Source organism: Sipha flava, unplaced genomic scaffold, assembly GCF_003268045.1.
Source record: "Sipha flava isolate LNK unplaced genomic scaffold, YSA_version1 232_pilon_pilon, whole genome shotgun sequence".
NCBI classification, from domain to species: domain Eukaryota; kingdom Metazoa; phylum Arthropoda; class Insecta; order Hemiptera; family Aphididae; genus Sipha; species Sipha flava.
The window spans coordinates 1049563-1067361 of record NW_020272869.1 but is presented as its reverse complement, the minus strand read 5'-3'; the positions used below and the strand labels follow the sequence as shown (position 1 = coordinate 1067361).

Below are 17799 nucleotides of genomic sequence, written 5' to 3'. Positions count from 1 at the left end.
TATTGTTCCGTGCCCGGTGCAACAGCTGGATCGTAGTGCAACGAAAGCAAAAATCGACCGACCTTGTACGGTAACATAGCGCCCGACCACATCATCTGTTGGCCGACGAAATTTCGTAAACACGTTTGCGCTAAAACTATCAAAACGAGTTTTTTTTCCTACTGTTCGGGATGATAGATAATATAATGTCATAATTGGCACCTACTCAAACGGTCAGATGATTTCGGGTTAATTATAAACTAAGCGCGTACCGGTAAAAAATCTCATAGGTATACGGAAAGATCATTACGTTAGGCATACCATGTTGTTGTGTTTGTTGTTTGTGTCCCGACAAGATTTTCATAGTTTTTAGCTATTTCATATACTTAACAAATCTGGTTAGTGGGCACAGTGCAGTAGTAAAACGATATCGTGAAACAAGCACAACGATTCCGACTGAACAGATGTTTGTTTCTAGATTGGTACCGTAACAATATTATGTTGCATAGTAAGGATCCTAGGAAATCATTGGCTCGATAAAACACACGAAATATCACGTACGCATAATACAAGTATAACAATGCGTGTACAAGCACGTGTATATTATACATGAGTCGACGTAAGATTAAGTATTAGCCGTGAATGCAGCGTATCGTTTTGGTACTTAATCGTTTACATAACTCACGGTTGCCCGTCGGTCATTCGTTCCCGAGGAATACAATATTTTCGTGATACGTATTATAGTCACATGCTTACAGGTAATTGTCAGTGTTACTACGTACATTTTTACGTGAAATAGGATATTAAAATTAACCCGTGGTTTTCGGTCGGTGTGTTGCAAAACAAAATGTTACAACTATCCGCATTTCGTTTTATATTATATTTTATTGGACTTTGTCGGAACATAAGAAGATTTCCTTTAAGTATGGAAATGCGCATGAAGTAGCGTCAGAGAGAAATGGTAGTGTAATAGAAGTGTTAGAACGGTACCTACATTGGTTTAGAACAATTTCAGCAATACCGTCTAGACCAGGTGAGTTATTATATATACATTTTTCCAATGTAAAAAACACTCCTTGGATATTATTATCGATTTTTGGAAGATCAATACAATCGGCGATCGTAACCCTTGAATTTTCAGTTGATCAACTAAGGTATGAGTAAGCTGAAGAACAATGTTCTGCAAATAATTAACATTCTCTGAATATATTTATTGTTTAAAAAAAATGATTCTTAGAAAGGTGTTTAGTTGTTTGCGGTAATTCCCAAAATTTCTTTGGTTTACCATTCAATGTGTCTTATTTAAGGAATCAATATAACAGGATTGAGAAAGTGGTTTGCATTGTATCCGAAGATTGAAAAAGTAATGTAATCTGAATTATTTTAAGATTTTAAATTTAAAATCTGCTTTTTTTTCTTTTATTAACAGTATTAATTCTTTGTTAAACCAAATTAGAAATCAATTACAATTATAAGAAACAATAGGAACGTGTCAAAGATCCCGTGATAAATGTTATTCAATTTACTAATAGTTGTGTTTTTTTATTTTAATATTTTATTTTATACCTTTTAGTAAAAACTATTATAGTTCAATATTTATAATATTAAATTTACACAGTTAATAAATTGAATAACAATAAGTGAAAGGTATGTAATTAAACATAATGATAAAATAGTAGATAAAGACGATAAATATTATCGGATAAGGAAATGAAACGCAGATACTGAAAATAATAAGCAAAAATAATTGAGGAGAGTTAACAATATGCAAAGATAACAATGAACAAAAACATAAGGTCAAAAATCACTCGTTTAGTGTCACTACCTGATAATAATTCATTTTGATATCTAATAATACTACATAATGAAATAATAACGTTAATGAAAGTTTTACAATTTGCGATAGAAAAAAATAAGTTTGATAACGCGTTCGATACAATAGTGACATATTTAAGGTATATTTAATTAAATTGATTACTGGAATAATTCCATATTATGAAATTAGTTGTTTTTGCAAAGTAGCAGTGAGGAGAGATATAAAGGGATTAATCACGGAATTGAAATCCGAAAGGAATTTAGATAGTGATTGCACATAATAAGAACTGGAAGTTTTATTAGTACGGGAGTTTGTGACAACAGATTCAAAACAAACAATAAATTGGTACTTGATTCTTCATTGCTAACTTCAGTCACTAGTATGGTAAACCAAATTTTGTCCACATGAGTTGAAATTGTTGGGGAGTTTGAAGAACATGACAACAACAAACATTTGGTGTCTTTTTTTTAGACGTAGAATAGTAACAAGTTTGTGACGCACATCGACTTTTATTAACACTCGGCAAAGCTTTCCTTTGTTATAGCCGTAGCGTGTAAGAACGATTTACGAAATTACATATCTAACAAAATTCGAAATAACAGAACGTGTACAGTGAACGTTCATGCGATTACTTAAGGAATGAAAAATAATAATATATAATATAATATTAATACAGACATCTCAGACCCGCCGCCATCACTATCCAACCGCATCCCACTATCGAGGTCCCAAGACCGAGAGCCAGTGGCCGGGACTAACGTGATAAGCGGCCAGGCTGTCCGAGCGACGTTTGGACGTATCGACCCCATCCCGTTGGGCGGTTACTTAAGAGACGACCAACTACCGCCTCGGGGACCATCGGGACCGATTTCGGAATACATTTTACGATTGTCGGCTACCAGGAAGTTGGGTGCTGCCTCCGAGCCCGGGGCCACCCTCTAGCTATGATTTCGCTAGATAATCAGATTGAGCAGTAGTAAGAGAGAATTCAACATCAGAATTCAGATTGAGATCGTACCGCACTGATGACGAGTTTAAAGTCGCCAACAATAATAAATTCGTTGTCGGTGTATTTCGTATAAAGTAATTCAATCGAACAAATATAATAATCGTAAATATCAAGACTGACAGATGGTGGGATACAGACTCCAACTATAATTAGTTTCTTATTATCAATAGAAATTAAAATGAAAAGTTCGATATTATTTATTGGCACAGATAACACTTTAGCGGCATACTTGTTATTTATCGCGATGAGAATACCTCTACGGCGTGGATTCGTATTTTCATTCCAATTGAAGCGAAACAGTTCATAACCATTTAAACCTAATTCAGTGCCACGGAAATGTGCAGTGAGCAGTTGATTCAGGTTAAATATTTCTTTTAAATTTTTTTTATTTATTTAAATAATTTATAATCTATATTACAGTTAGTACAATAAGTACATTTTATAGTTAATAACGGTTAGTGACAGAATATTTATGGGCAGGCACTCAGCAATACCACACGAACGGGTAAATTTTAAGTTTTATAGTTTTTTTTTTTAGTTTTTATTTTAGTAGGTTTCTGGGCCACTACCTTTTGAGTTTTCTACTTACATTACCAGGAAGTAAGGTGGAAGATAGTTGTTTTGTTAATGGGTTACTGTGAAAGTTTAAGTTGGTGTGAAATTTGAAGGAATATGATTTTTTTAATTCATTGGTTGTAGACATTTTTAAGTCTTTGTGAAGGTAATTGTCTAAGAAATACCAGAGAGAAGACGTTATTACTCGTTAGCAGATGGATTGAAACGCCTGATGCGTTTTAGTATTAGATGGATTTACAGTTCTCCATAACTGGATACCGTATGTTCAAACTGGTCGAATTGTTGTTTTACATATAATAAAATGTTGGATAGGGAAAGTTTGGATTTTAAGAGAGATCTAAGGAAATTAAGTCTAGAGTTAACAGTTTTGCGTTTAAGTTTTATGTGTGGGTTCCAGGTTAAGCATTTATCTACAATTATACCAAGATATTTAACTTAGTTTGCCTTTGGAATTGTTAGATTATTTAAAGAAATAGGTGGAAACTCGAGATTTCGTAGTAAGAAAGTTACTTAAACAGATTTGGTTTAGTATTTTTTGATTTTCCACATGTTTACCCACAAGCTGATCATATTTAAATGGTTTTTGATTACTTCACTGGCTATGACGTGTTTTCAGCGTATGTGACGAGATATATATATATATATATATATAGAAGGTCTTGGGAATATCATGCGTGAAAATTGAATAAAGGAATGGTGCGATGTTCCTTTTTTGTAGGATTCCAGTTCTGATATTGTGGCGGATTGAGTTAGTGTTGTTTAGGCAGACTGTAAAATAACGATTTGACAGATAAGATTTCATTAAAAAGAAATAAAGGGTGGGTTAGAAATTGTTTAGTTTGTACAATAGTCTATCGTGCCAAGCCCGATCAGAGGTTTGGGAGATATCAAGGAATAGTGATGTATAGAATTGTTTTTTTTACAGGGAGCTGGATATGATATCAATTGTTCTATGTAAGTGATGCATTGTCAAATGTTTTGGTTTGAATCCAAGGTTAGGTATTTAATAGTTAAAACCAAACAGAGTGAAATTACAGAGCACAATATCTAATTTTTTTCATAAACCAATAAAATAAATATTTTAGTAGTAATTAAAGAAATTTATAAAATTATAAGCCAACTAATTATTAAGGTTAGAATTAATGTTATAATTGTAGCTAATTACAATTGGAGTTGAATCTTCATTGGCATTGTACGGGTGTAACTGTTCAGTATATCAAAATTATTTTTGGTTTTTTTTTACATAATTTATTATTAGGGCCCGGATTTTTATGCAAATGCATATTCTTCTACATTTGACTTATAACAATTCTGATTAAATATCTTGACGTTTCGTAATACATAGATTCGGCTATTAATTTTTTTTATTGCATATTTTTGCATATTTGCATCAAAATACATAAAAGTTGCGTATTTCTGGATAATTACATAAAATGTGCATATTTTATAAAAAACTTATAAAATATTTTAAATTTTACTCGAAAGTTTGTTATATATTTTATCCTAAACTTATTCGTATTACTTGTATGGCCCATGGGCTTCATAGATTATCAGAAACTATTAGGGATAAATTCTCAAATTTTGATTTGTTGATATCTAATACAAAAAAGTTTTTTTGAAAGCACCTACTCAGGTAGGTACTTTTAAAGAAGTATGTCCAAACTTAAGTTTACCACCACAACCTATTATTACTCGATGGGGAACGTGGCTAGATGCCGCTTTTTATTATGGTAAGAATTTCGACAAAGTCAAAGAAGTGGTCGACACATTTAATAACTCGATCAAAAATGAACTTTCGGTAATTTTATCAAATTTCCAATGTATAACAGACACTATCAAGTGTCTAGAAAAATCGGGTGTTAATCTTGGAAAAATTCTAGAATTGGTTCAAAATATTGAAAATAATTTGAGTGAAGGAAAACGTGGTATTGAATTTGCTAAAGTGAAACTATTATTATTATTATTATTATATTATTAAATATTATATTATATTAGTATTATCAAAAAAATCCCGGATTATCACAAATAAAAAAAATTTCTGGAATTATAAGCAGAGAAATAAGAAACAATGATGAAGATCTTGCAGAGTTGTCACCAGAAGATATTTCTTGTTTAAAATACGCACCCATTGTGTCAGCAGACGTGGAAAGAAGTTTTTCGAAATATAAGGCGATGTAACGTGACAATCGTAGAAGTTTTCTATTTGATAATTTAAAAGCACATTTTGTTACATCATGTTGCTACTCATTCAATAATTAATATACATTTTTATGCTAGACCTAAACACATTTTAAATACTTATAATTAAATTGTATTTTTTTTTCGCTTAATACAGTATTTTTTTTAAATATTTGGTTTTTTAATACACAATACATTTTTTTTTGCATATTTTTGAATTTTTGTGTGCATAAATATGTGCATATTTAACAATAATTTTTGCATACAAATTCGGGCCCTATTTATTATATTCCATCATATTTTTAATGATTTAATTATAAATTACGAATTTTACATTTCTTAAGCTATAAGCGATAACTTTAAAATATAAAAAATATGAAGTGATATTTAAACATATTGTTTTCGTTCCGTCAGTGAACTGTTCTTGTTTAATTTCTTTCAAATATTTCCATATATTTCTGCTCCTCCAATACATTTTTCATAAGATCGGATGATATATATCTTAAAAGTACCTTGAATTCACATAGTTTTTATATTTATTATTTTTATTACTGTAATTGATTGATATCTGATTTTGCCGGTATAACTGTTCAAGAAATATTATATTTAAAGTATTATTTATAGTACTTCCACAAACATTCGATATATTTTCTTTCGTTATAATTCAGCTTCGTTCAGTTCAGTCGATACTTTCAACATGTATACACGTGTAATGTAATTTTGATTCGTTTTCGTATTTGTGTTGACTACCGTTAGAATTACGTTCTTTGAAATCGAACATGACCTGATTCTGTGGCGCCTCCATTTTATATCAACAACATTTATAATTTCTATGCACCAAATTTTCTCTCTGTGTTGAACACCAATTACAGCCAATTCTGTAGGTTTTCTAGTTACCTAAATAGTGTTAAATTGTCTTCAAAACCACCTGCTCAAAAACGTACGTAAAATCCAAAAATGAACCAACTGGTCAAAATATATTTTCTAAATACCCCCCCCCCCCCCCTCCAACCCTGTTAAAACAGTCTTATTCCTTGATAAGCTCGAAGATATCAATATTCTGAATAATAACATTGTTGTAAATTTTATTTATGATTCTTTATCATTAAAGACCGGATTTTGCATATAATGCATGTTCATATTTTTATAAGCAATTATATGCAGTAAATGGGTTTTCATCAATCGTACTTAAATAAATAATATTACAAATTTTTTTTTTGCATATTTTGCAAGTGCATATTTTATATAAAAACGCATGTTTTTGCATATTATGTATACACTAGGTATAAATTTAATTTAATTTAATCTTATAATTGTATGTACAATTATAATGTATACATTTTTCCACAATACAACAGTTGAAAATATTTTTAAAAATATAATATTTCGTTAGGTAGGTATTCAATATTCATTGCATACTGGTTTTTCTATCGTATATTTTTATCTTATCGATTTTGTCTAACATTATCGACTTATCGTCAATATTACAGAACACGAACTGATAATCTGACGACTGTAGTTCGAAGCGTACATTCGGCAATAGTGTTGCTAATTTGCTAAATTACTAATTTTAAAAGAAATTTCTAAAATACACCAAGGTGAGACTGTTGACTTGAAGAGTGCCTCTATCAAGCATTTTTCTCCAGAAATGTTGTCGAGTTTTAGATATGCGCCCTTAACAAGTGTTGATGTGGAACGAAGTTTTTCTGCATACAAACATATTCTCACAAACCGACGTCATAATTTAACCGAGGTCAATATAGAATATATTATATTATTGTTTTTCTAATATTGAATGAATTGTATATTTTTTTCATTTTAATTCATTTTATCATCATTATATAATTTAATATTGTAGTTTATTTATATTTTCATAATTTATACTTTGATTTTGTAACTTTACAATAAATAAATAGTTGTATAATCAAAAATTATTTTGCATGTTTTGCATTTTTTTCATGCATATTTTGACTTTTTTAATGCATGTTTGCATGCATATTTTACAATTTAAAATGCATATAAATCCAGTCTTTATTTATCATTATCTGAATTTTCGTCCGAGCCATCTTCACTAATTAATTCCCTCCTCGCTCTTTTTACACCTGATTTACAAAAACTTGATACGCCATAAATTAGATCATGTTTTTAATTTTAACCTGTTCATAAATTATCATTTTTACTATCATATATAATATTCCATTATAATTGGCTTGTAGCTGGTATACGTGCTCTTCAATTTCGTGCAATATTATTAATATACATTTACATAATGTTAATTTTTTTTTTTTAATATTTTGTAATTTAACGTATATTTAAGGCATTACTCTCCAAAATTATTTTTGATTATTGTTTACAGTATTTGCATTTAATTTTCTTACCTGGCATTTATCGTCTTAATTATTATCCATCATTATGTCTAACTACTTATCTTTTGTTTATTGTGTTTATATAACCATTTTGTACATTTAATATTCTAATTGTTGAACTGTAAATGTGCGTTTACATTATAGTTCGACATGTGAACAAACACGAGCGAATGCCACCGAATACATTCATAGGCGAATTCGTTGATGATTCGGCCGTTTACTGCGTTCGGTACTATTCGCAGTCGTTCGGGCTTTGTTCTTTAGCATTCGCATTGAATTCGCTTTGAAAACCAATGTGGTTTGAAATATTCAGTTATGGCCACAAAGTCTCGAACACAACCAATTTAGAAACGACACCTGAATATCGTTCGAACTGAAAGAGCGTTTTCTTTGGATCGTACCGCTATCCGAGTGAACGTCACCGAATGCGAACGAACCGTTCGTCGTCCATTCGCTCGTGTTCGGCAAACTGTTTACACTACTGCATTCGGTACGATTCGCTCGCGTTCGTTCGTCTTCAGACTATAATGTAAACGCACCTGAATTTTTCACTTAAATTTCTAAAAAAAAAAAAAAATTCGGTAAATTTATTTCCGTTATTCTTAATTAGCTATATTTGCTTTAGCTTTTTTACTGCTATTTAAGCAGGATACCTATTAAAATATATAAGTTAAAAATCGTCGGTGTCTTATGAAATTATGCATATTGTACACGGACTATTTTTAAGAGGTATAGTATAGACAATAATTTCAGATTTGCTGACGAGTCGTATATGTGTAGTATAAAATTACCTATAATTTATTTTTAGGTAAATTTCTTGAGTAAATTACTGGTAATATTATATTTTTATAGTAATATTGAGAAATTTATTTTTCAATACCCAAATACCCGATTGATTCGAATTAAGTAAATTAATCGAAAAAAGTAATATTAATTATTAATTATTATTTATTATTAAAACAATACAATTTTTAAATGGCACTGGACTCAACATAATTTGGTTTTTTTATTTTAAGAAAATTAATTCTTTATTTCTCCTTAAATAAAGCATTGAAATGTTTTTTATGCAATTATAGCCATTAGCCAATATAGGTATTTATAATGTTTTATAAATAATAAACAAAAGTACAAGATAAAATAATATAATTTTATCAAGAAATAGAAAATTAGAAATAAAAATATCTATTTTTGATATAATACAAAAAAAATATTTAATTTAAGAAAATAATAAGGTCTCAAATTAATAAAAAGATCCATCGAGTTTTAAAATGTATAACAATATAAGCTATATGCTATAATTTATATGTTTATACTTTTCATCATCAGTAATCGCTAATCATTAATTTATTACTTATCACTAATCAGTACGATCCAAATATGAATATCAGAATTCAGGATCAATAAGTTATGAAATTTGAATAATATGATTAATAAAATGAAAAAAAAATGAAATACTCAAAGTGATAAAGTAATTTATATTTTTTACTTTACCGCTAAATTACTTACTTCATAATACTTTACTTAAGTAATATTGCCGACTTACCTCTCTACATATGAGTGCGTAGTAAATTATCATTAGAGTTAGCGAAGTGGATCGGCGATAACGACTGGATTTTGAACACCTAATTGCAAAATAATTTCAGATTACCTACCTAATTGTCATAAATAAAAAATAAATAATAAGGGTGATTCAGCGATAATAATAAATCATTTGATGTACATACAATAATGTAAGATATTTGATTATTATTTTTATGTAGATATAAAAATAATGTAATGTACTGAGTTATCCAGTTGATGCTGGATTGGTAAATAAATTATTACAAATAAAAAATAAAACCTCTATTAGAAAATAAAATAAAATTTTATTATAATTATGGATTAATAATTATATAATTTAATAAATTATATAATAAATTTATAATTATGGATTAATTAATACTGGAAATATAATTAATAGAAAACTGTGACAAATGTAATTCCATTTTGTTTTTCCAGAATATATCATACCATTCTATTTTATCATCGAAAATGCCTACAATAAAACAGACAATATTATAATAAATAAAATTATACCTACCTTTTATTATTAAATTTGAAAAATTATTTACCCTCTGGTTTCCAACAATGAAGTAACAAAACTATGAATCTTTTTTTCCGCGTGAATCTTTTTTTTAACTTCACTTGAAATGCTTGGTCTTTGGAACGTATTTAGAAGTTCCTTATTGGTTTGAATTCTCCATTCTCTGGTTCTTGAGCCTAGACAAGGTCCATAAATTCGTCATAAACTTTTCTTTCTAATATGTCCAATCTTCTTTCCTCTATATTTCTTAGTGCCCATATTTCTAATATATAAGATGACGGGGCGTATTAATGTCATGTACATTTAAATTTAGAGATATCGTACCAAAATAGCAATTATTTGCCAGTTGTATTATTTTTCATATCACTACCTTTAACTCATTGTCTTGTGTTAAAAGAATACCTAAGTATTTAAATTGTGGTACCTTGTAGAAGACATGTCCATCTACATTCATACTCTCTCCATATTGATGTGTCCTGTTTCTTCTGTTAAGTTTCATATATTCTCTATTTTCGTCATTTATTATAAGACCGAATTTACTCGCAGCATCCATTAGTTTCTTAAAATGTACTTTTATTATCTCAATATTATCTCCTATGATGGCCATATCGTCGGCATATGCTAGCAGGTCTATCTTTGACTGTCATAATGTTATACCTTCTGATATTTTCATATCTCTAACAAACTTTTCCAAAACTAGGTTAAAAAGGATCGGAGATAATGCGTTCCCCTTCCTCAGACCAGTTGTTACTTTGAACGCTTGAGATATAGAGTACTCTATTTGTATTTTAATCTTAGAATTGTCTATGGTTGCTTTAATTAGGTGTATTAATTTTTTTGGTATATTGATCTATTTCAATATATTATACAATCTTGGTCTATGTATAGTGTCATATACTTTTTTAAAATCAACAAACAACATATAAACCTCTTGTCCAAATTACCAAATGGAATATCTGTTTTATGATAAATATTTGGTCTGTTTGGTATAAATCCTCGTGATTAGTCACCCAGGATTCCTTCAGAAATTAGTTTTATTTTATCTAGGATGTAATACCAATACGATAGAATTTTGTATGTTGTATTTATTAAAGCAATGCCTTTATAATTATTGTACTCTAGTGGATCGTTCTTTTTATGTATCGGACACACTAATGCTATTCGATAACACAATAGCAACACAACGTCTTAGAGATTCATGTTTCGAAGTTTATACCGTAGATTGTAACAATGATTTAAATCATATTGTTAAATGTTCAGGGCTGGCTCAAGGTATAGGCGAGCTAGACATCTGCTAGAGCGGCACTTTAGTAATGGCGGCATTTTCAAAATTGACTCGTATATTTTTTTTAGTTCTATCGGTATTTTATAAGAAAAATATTTAAATTAATTCATTCGTGAAAACCACTTACCTATATATTAAAATAATTTCGTCTAAAGTTATTATATTACTTTATATTACGGCCTCCGTTGGGTGTTTTCAATTATTCCAAAAATATAAATAACCACACAATCACTTCCGCGATTTCCAACAGTCGCAATAGTGATGGATTTTGAGTAATAATTATAGAAATCATTTTTAAGTCTTTTTACATATTATTTTATACATAAAATAAAAAATATAATGTTTTTTCATGTAGATATATCACATAAAAAATAGTGAGAAGGCCTAAGCTAAAATAAGAGCTCAATTTTTTTTTTGGAGGCGGCAAAATTTGATTTTTCCTAGTGCACTATTTTCGCTTTGGCCAGCCCTGTAGATACTTTTCCGTTTATAGTAGTTTGTATAATCGCGTTTTTAGTAAAAATACAAAATTTAATCGCACAACGCACCACCTTTAAATAATACGATAGGTAACTTAATGTACACGAAGGAGATCTGGAACGTTCAATATTATCATTATCGCAATTTTACGTATTTCGTGAAACAGTTTAAAATGAAACCAATTTGCGCTCACTTTGTTCAATAATCATCGAAGTATAATTTCAGTTTAATTACGATATTTAGCCATGACAATTCGTGATCTTTGAAATTAAATAGCATTACATTATATTCACAAAATTGTTCAGTAATTTTATAATATTCACGTTGAAGGTAACATATTTCATGTAAAACATACAACCTAATACCTAGCCGAGTCATGATTACCTGAATAGTATAAGTCATTATCTTGTAAGGTTTATTGACATCAATTAACATATTTATTTTGACGATTACAGTTCTGATTTCATTTCAGATTCGGACAATTAATATTAACGTCATGTTAGTTTAAGAATGTAAATTATATTTTAATAATACAAGTGAATTAATCGGTTTAACAAATAATCTGTTTTCTTATTTCGATTCTACAACTATGAAAATTACCTAATTAATAAATGTATTATGTGTTTCGTAAAATTTAACATGATTTTTGATCTTATGTGCGATTTTGGTAAGATTACGAATGGTTCATTTCGCATGCACTTAATCATTATTACATAAGTTACGAGTATTTAGATTAATATTTATTTTAAACAAATTTTTACCGGGGAGTAATGCAACATTTTATGTTATGTCTGTTAAATTGTTACTTAAGTCTAATGTAATCGTTCTAGGTTACATCTAAACAATATTTTACTTCAAACGTTGGCATTTTACGATTAGACGGTATCTGTTCAACGAAAATCCACACCAGCGACTAACTACAGTATCAGTGTGCTACTACAACAAGTTCACAAAAATGTTTTTATTCAATATGACATTTGTTATTTGATAGTGATTTCTTGTATATTAATATTACGTGAACGAACTTATCTTAATACAATTCGAATGCAAACATTGTGTTTTCATATAAAAATTTGTTAAAATAGAAATATAAGAACTGTTGATTTTATAACCTATATGGTGTTTGTTATTAAATCCTTGTAATATATATATTATACACAAATAATATTGCACATGAATATAAAAAATACAAATTTCGTTTAATGATCAAATTAAATAATATACCACTGTGAAATCAATATCTTCACTTTTATTAATATTATATTATTTATATTGTTTGATTTTGTAGTTCTATGAAATTAAATGCATTGTTCTCGTTACAACTTTCAATTTCAAATCAAGTAAGATACTGACTATATAAAATATAAAAAAGTTTTAAGAATATTTAGCCCACCAAATGAGTTATTAAATTTATCAATTTTATGATATGGAATTTTAAAATTAAAATTTACTATTGAAAACTTTATACCAACGTATATACTTAATTCAAAATTATGAGTATTGTGATTTCATAAAGTTGATGAAAATATAAAAGAAATATTTAAACTGTAAAAAGGCAAAATAAATATAATAATAAAAATGACCTGGATATTTTAATCTGTGTATTATTGTTTTAAATTTATATTTACTCCACTTTAACAGAATATTATCGCATTATGCCAAAAGTTCACTTTTTAACAGTCACAGATGGATATATTTTCCTGGCTAAAAAAGAATTTGTGAATAGAAATGAGTAGCAATCGATGTGTAATGAGGCCTTTAATGTAGGACCGGTAAAAAAATTTCGTTGGAATAAAATTAAACATTCGATCGTAATTACTGTTTGATCTATTGATATATTTACCGTTCTTTTAAAAAAACATTTTAAATGTTCAATGTAAGAAAACAAAGTAAATAGTGAAATGAAACGAAAACGTCATTAGGACCAATTACCAAAGACATATTTCTAATTTTAACTGCTTCAAATAATCAATAAAGGATGACATTCATACAGATACAAAATTCAAAAATACATTCGATATATTATAGTTATTATATACTATAGTTATAGATTCAAATAATTAAATAATGGTTTTTGAAGCATTCAACACGAATAATATACTTTTGAATTATTTTCACTTAAAATAAATAAAACTTTTTTCCTGAAAGCAAAAAAATATTATTCGGATACAAATATAATAATTTTAATTTTTAAAAATTAATCAAATAATTTAAGTAGTAAACGGTAGACTATAGATTCTAATTGGTCTTAGTAGTTTCTTTCTAGGCTCTTTATTGAGAATGTAAACTATTCTATTGTTATAAGCAATCCATATATTTGATTCAATCAAATAATTGATGAATGTACAGCTAATATTAATGTTCTTATTTATTTGACATTTTTTGGGGAATGTATTTTTTACAATTTATAGGTGAATAAAAAAGGAATTTTGAAAAATCATATTTTTAAGGTCATAACAGTTCTGGACTCATTAAACGAAACAAATTTTATTAAAATAGTTCAAAACTAAATTATAAACTAATTAAGTAATAAATAAACAATTTTTATTGGGAATTCCTTGAAATATCCAATTTTATCAAAATATAATTTTTGCCGCTTGTGAATAATTTTTGCCATTATCTAGAATTTTTTTTTATGGAACTAAAAAAAATCTTTTGACAATTGTTATATATAATTGTTAAGCATGAAATATAAAAATTCAAAATTTTATAAATATTTTACTGCAAAAATAAAGGAGATTTTCTTGATTTATATCGTTTTGTCAAAACTATATTACATAAAAGTCAATATTTTCCCTATCACTGGAAATAGATATGTATTAGAAGCTTTGTATTCAATTTTCAGAACTTTTTGTGAAACCAAAATTACTTTATTGATATTTTCAAAAAAGAAAAGCCTAACATGAAAATATAAATTTTCTATAAATAATTCTACATTTTTGAAAATTATATAATCTCTATCAAATGGTGATATAAGCATTCAGTGTATTATCATTTTTTTTTTAAGTTACGATGATAAAAAAAATTAAATTTGTCGAAAACCGAAATGCCATACATTTTGCCGTTTTTTATAACTTTTGATAAGTTTTTCTCGATAATTTAGAAAACTGTTTGGAAATTCCTTTTCAAGACAAAGTACTAACTAGACAATTTTTTCTATCAGAAATATTTAATGGTAATGATGATCAGAGCAATCTTAATCGAAGTATTGTACATTGACGATAACAAACATACATTATGGTAAAACCAACACATTCCTCATTTCATTCAGAATCTAAAATAAACATTATTAGAATATACGACTGTTATGCGATTTTTAAAACCTAATATAGTTATCATATCGAAATATTAATAACACTAATCTAAAATATTAAAGTATTTCTCAGGTGAGGTAGCGTAATTCAGCTAATAGTTAATTGAAACAATATGTTATGACGAATATTATTTATTAATAACTAGCTGAATTACCCGTCGTTGCCGGGTTTAAGTATATAAATGTATGTAACCTGCCAAGATTAAATTTTGTTAAATCTATTGAAATTTAAATTAATTAAGATTTTTGAAATAATATTTTATACATATTAATTTAGTTATTATCATAACCTATTCGATAAGTTATAGCTTACAACTACCTGAACCTCTCTACAGTTTGGTATTCTGTTGAATACATATAGCATCTCACTTCTCTGAATATTTTACCTTTTGTCAATAAGTTCACGGTCTTTTTGACTTTTAACCGAAACACTCTTGCAATTATATCATGTCGATCATATGATCTTTGATCGGGAAGTAAGAGCTCTTTTATCTCGTCCCAGCGAGGATTACATGTAAAAGTAATAAAAAGGTCAGGACGACCGTAATGTCTAACGTAGGTCATAGCATCTTGTGTTCTTTCGTGCATGTACCTTGGCCCACCAGTAAAAGTTGGCGGGAGTATAACCATTTGGCCTAACTGATAAGCTTCTATGTCTCGTCGTCCAATCGCATCTTTTAAATGAATATAGTTATCTGCACGCAATTTGGCTTGGTTGTTTTTAATGTAATTTAGTCTTTCAGTTTCAATTTTTGCGTATTCATCTATCAAATATTGACTGAAAATAGAACGATAATTAACTAAATAGTTGTCTTCCCATTCTCTGACCATTATTCTATATGAGTAAAAACTTGATGCAGAGACAGTTTTTTTAAGCGGTAACTTGGTTTTTGGAACGCGTTGTGGTATATTGATTGCATACCCATCATCCCCCCAACATAACATTAAAGGATACTGCAGTGTGTCGTATGCTCGATGTATCTCACTGATACGGTGAAGTGAGCTACTTCGGTTTTCGAGGATGATGTCTCTTCGATTAAACTGCTGATCTACTAACACTAAAGCAACTTCATTTGCCGTTGGTGCATTATACCTGCCTCTATGTTCTTCTGGTGGTTTTTTATCTGCATGTATTACAACTTTAAATGACTCTGAAGGAGGTATTTTATCGATGGTAAATTGTAATGATCAATTGTAAATTATGCGGTGGCATGTCTAGTAAATCCAATGAGTTTAAAAACTCTGTTGGATAATTTACAACTTCAGTAGCATCGCAAACTGTATCTAGATTTGTATGACACCAAGTTTTCTGGTAACAAATTTTGTATCTTGAGATTCAATTCGTTGACCTCCATATTTTTTGCTACTAAAATTGCTAACAGTAAATGAATTATATATAACAATAATTTTAATAACAATAATAATAATAATAAAAATAACTTAAAATTTAAAGAGCAAATAGGTATTAATATCATACAATAAATATTTAAATTTCTATACTAAAAAAAAAACAATGAAATAAAAACGAGATATTAATTTTATTTCTAGTACCTAATTTGTTATGTATTTCTTTGAACATTTGACATAAAAGTATTTAGAGAATTACCAAAAATTTGTTTATTAATTTATTGTCTGTGTACACTGGGATATATCTGGTCAATGAGAGCATCTTGCGAATAAATGATTGTGCAGAAATCGTTCGGTAATTTTATACATCCCATTTCATCTGTAGTAACTTTCCCATCTCCAATATCTAACCATTGTTTTGAGAATCTTTTGCACGCAGCTTTTTTTGATTGAATCGAAATCGAAGTATCGAAATCGTTCGCTATCTATCTTCTGATCATTCAGATTATTCGGATCATTTCAACCCTTTAAATTCAAAATTTCGAAAAATCCTTTCTTAACGCACGTCTACATCATAATAGCTATCTGTATGCCAAATTTCAGCCAGATCCGTCCAATGGTTTGAGCTGTGCGTTGATAGCAGTCAATCAGATTACTGTTTTATATATACAGATTATTTAATGTAATTTGATGATAATTTATGACAAATAAATGAAAAATTGAATTAAAAATTATAAAGCAACTGTTGTATTCAAAAAATAAAATAAATATGTGCCATAATTCGGGTTCGAAAGTTATTGCGCTAAAATAATTAAAATGTATTGAATTATTTCAGTAAAAAATAGCTTCACTTATAAATTGCAATAAGCTTTTTATTTACTCAAATAGTTATTTAAAAAAAAATTATACAAGTGTTTTTTTATTAAGGCTATAGTATTAAAAATCTGAGTTCTTTTACAAAATATTTCGAAATAAAAATTCATATTAACTCTGGAATAGTGATTTTACTTTAATCATTCAGAGGCTTGCAAATAAAATGATCAACATTTAAAAATATTTTATTGGAATAATTTTTATCTTATTTTTTAATTCACTTTTGTATGCCTACTTTAAAAATGATTGCGCTACACAATAAACGATTTCTTTCTCAAAAGTTCTCAAACTCGAAAGATCTTTGATTTGAGGACAGTAAATTGTGCAACTTGTGCCCAAAATAACCAAAAATTATTATTTATTATTACATTATTCTGACATATATTAATAATTTACATATCCCCCATTGTTAGTTTATTTCTTACGTAAAAAAAAATTAAAAGTATCTAAACTGAGGAAAATTAATACAATTGGAATCAAATAGAAATGTTTTT

The 17799-nt window shown here is 28.3% G+C and overlaps 1 long non-coding RNA gene across 1 annotated transcript; it reads left to right on the top strand.

The window, feature by feature from the left end:
- The first annotated feature begins 631 nt into the window (after positions 1 to 631).
- On the top strand, positions 632 to 3456 carry LOC112683687. The gene is made up of 3 exons (XR_003148612.1): positions 632 to 737; positions 2472 to 3164; positions 3250 to 3456. It is a non-coding gene; the product is annotated as an uncharacterized LOC112683687 (long non-coding RNA).
- Positions 3457 to 17799: the final 14343 nt, after the last annotated feature.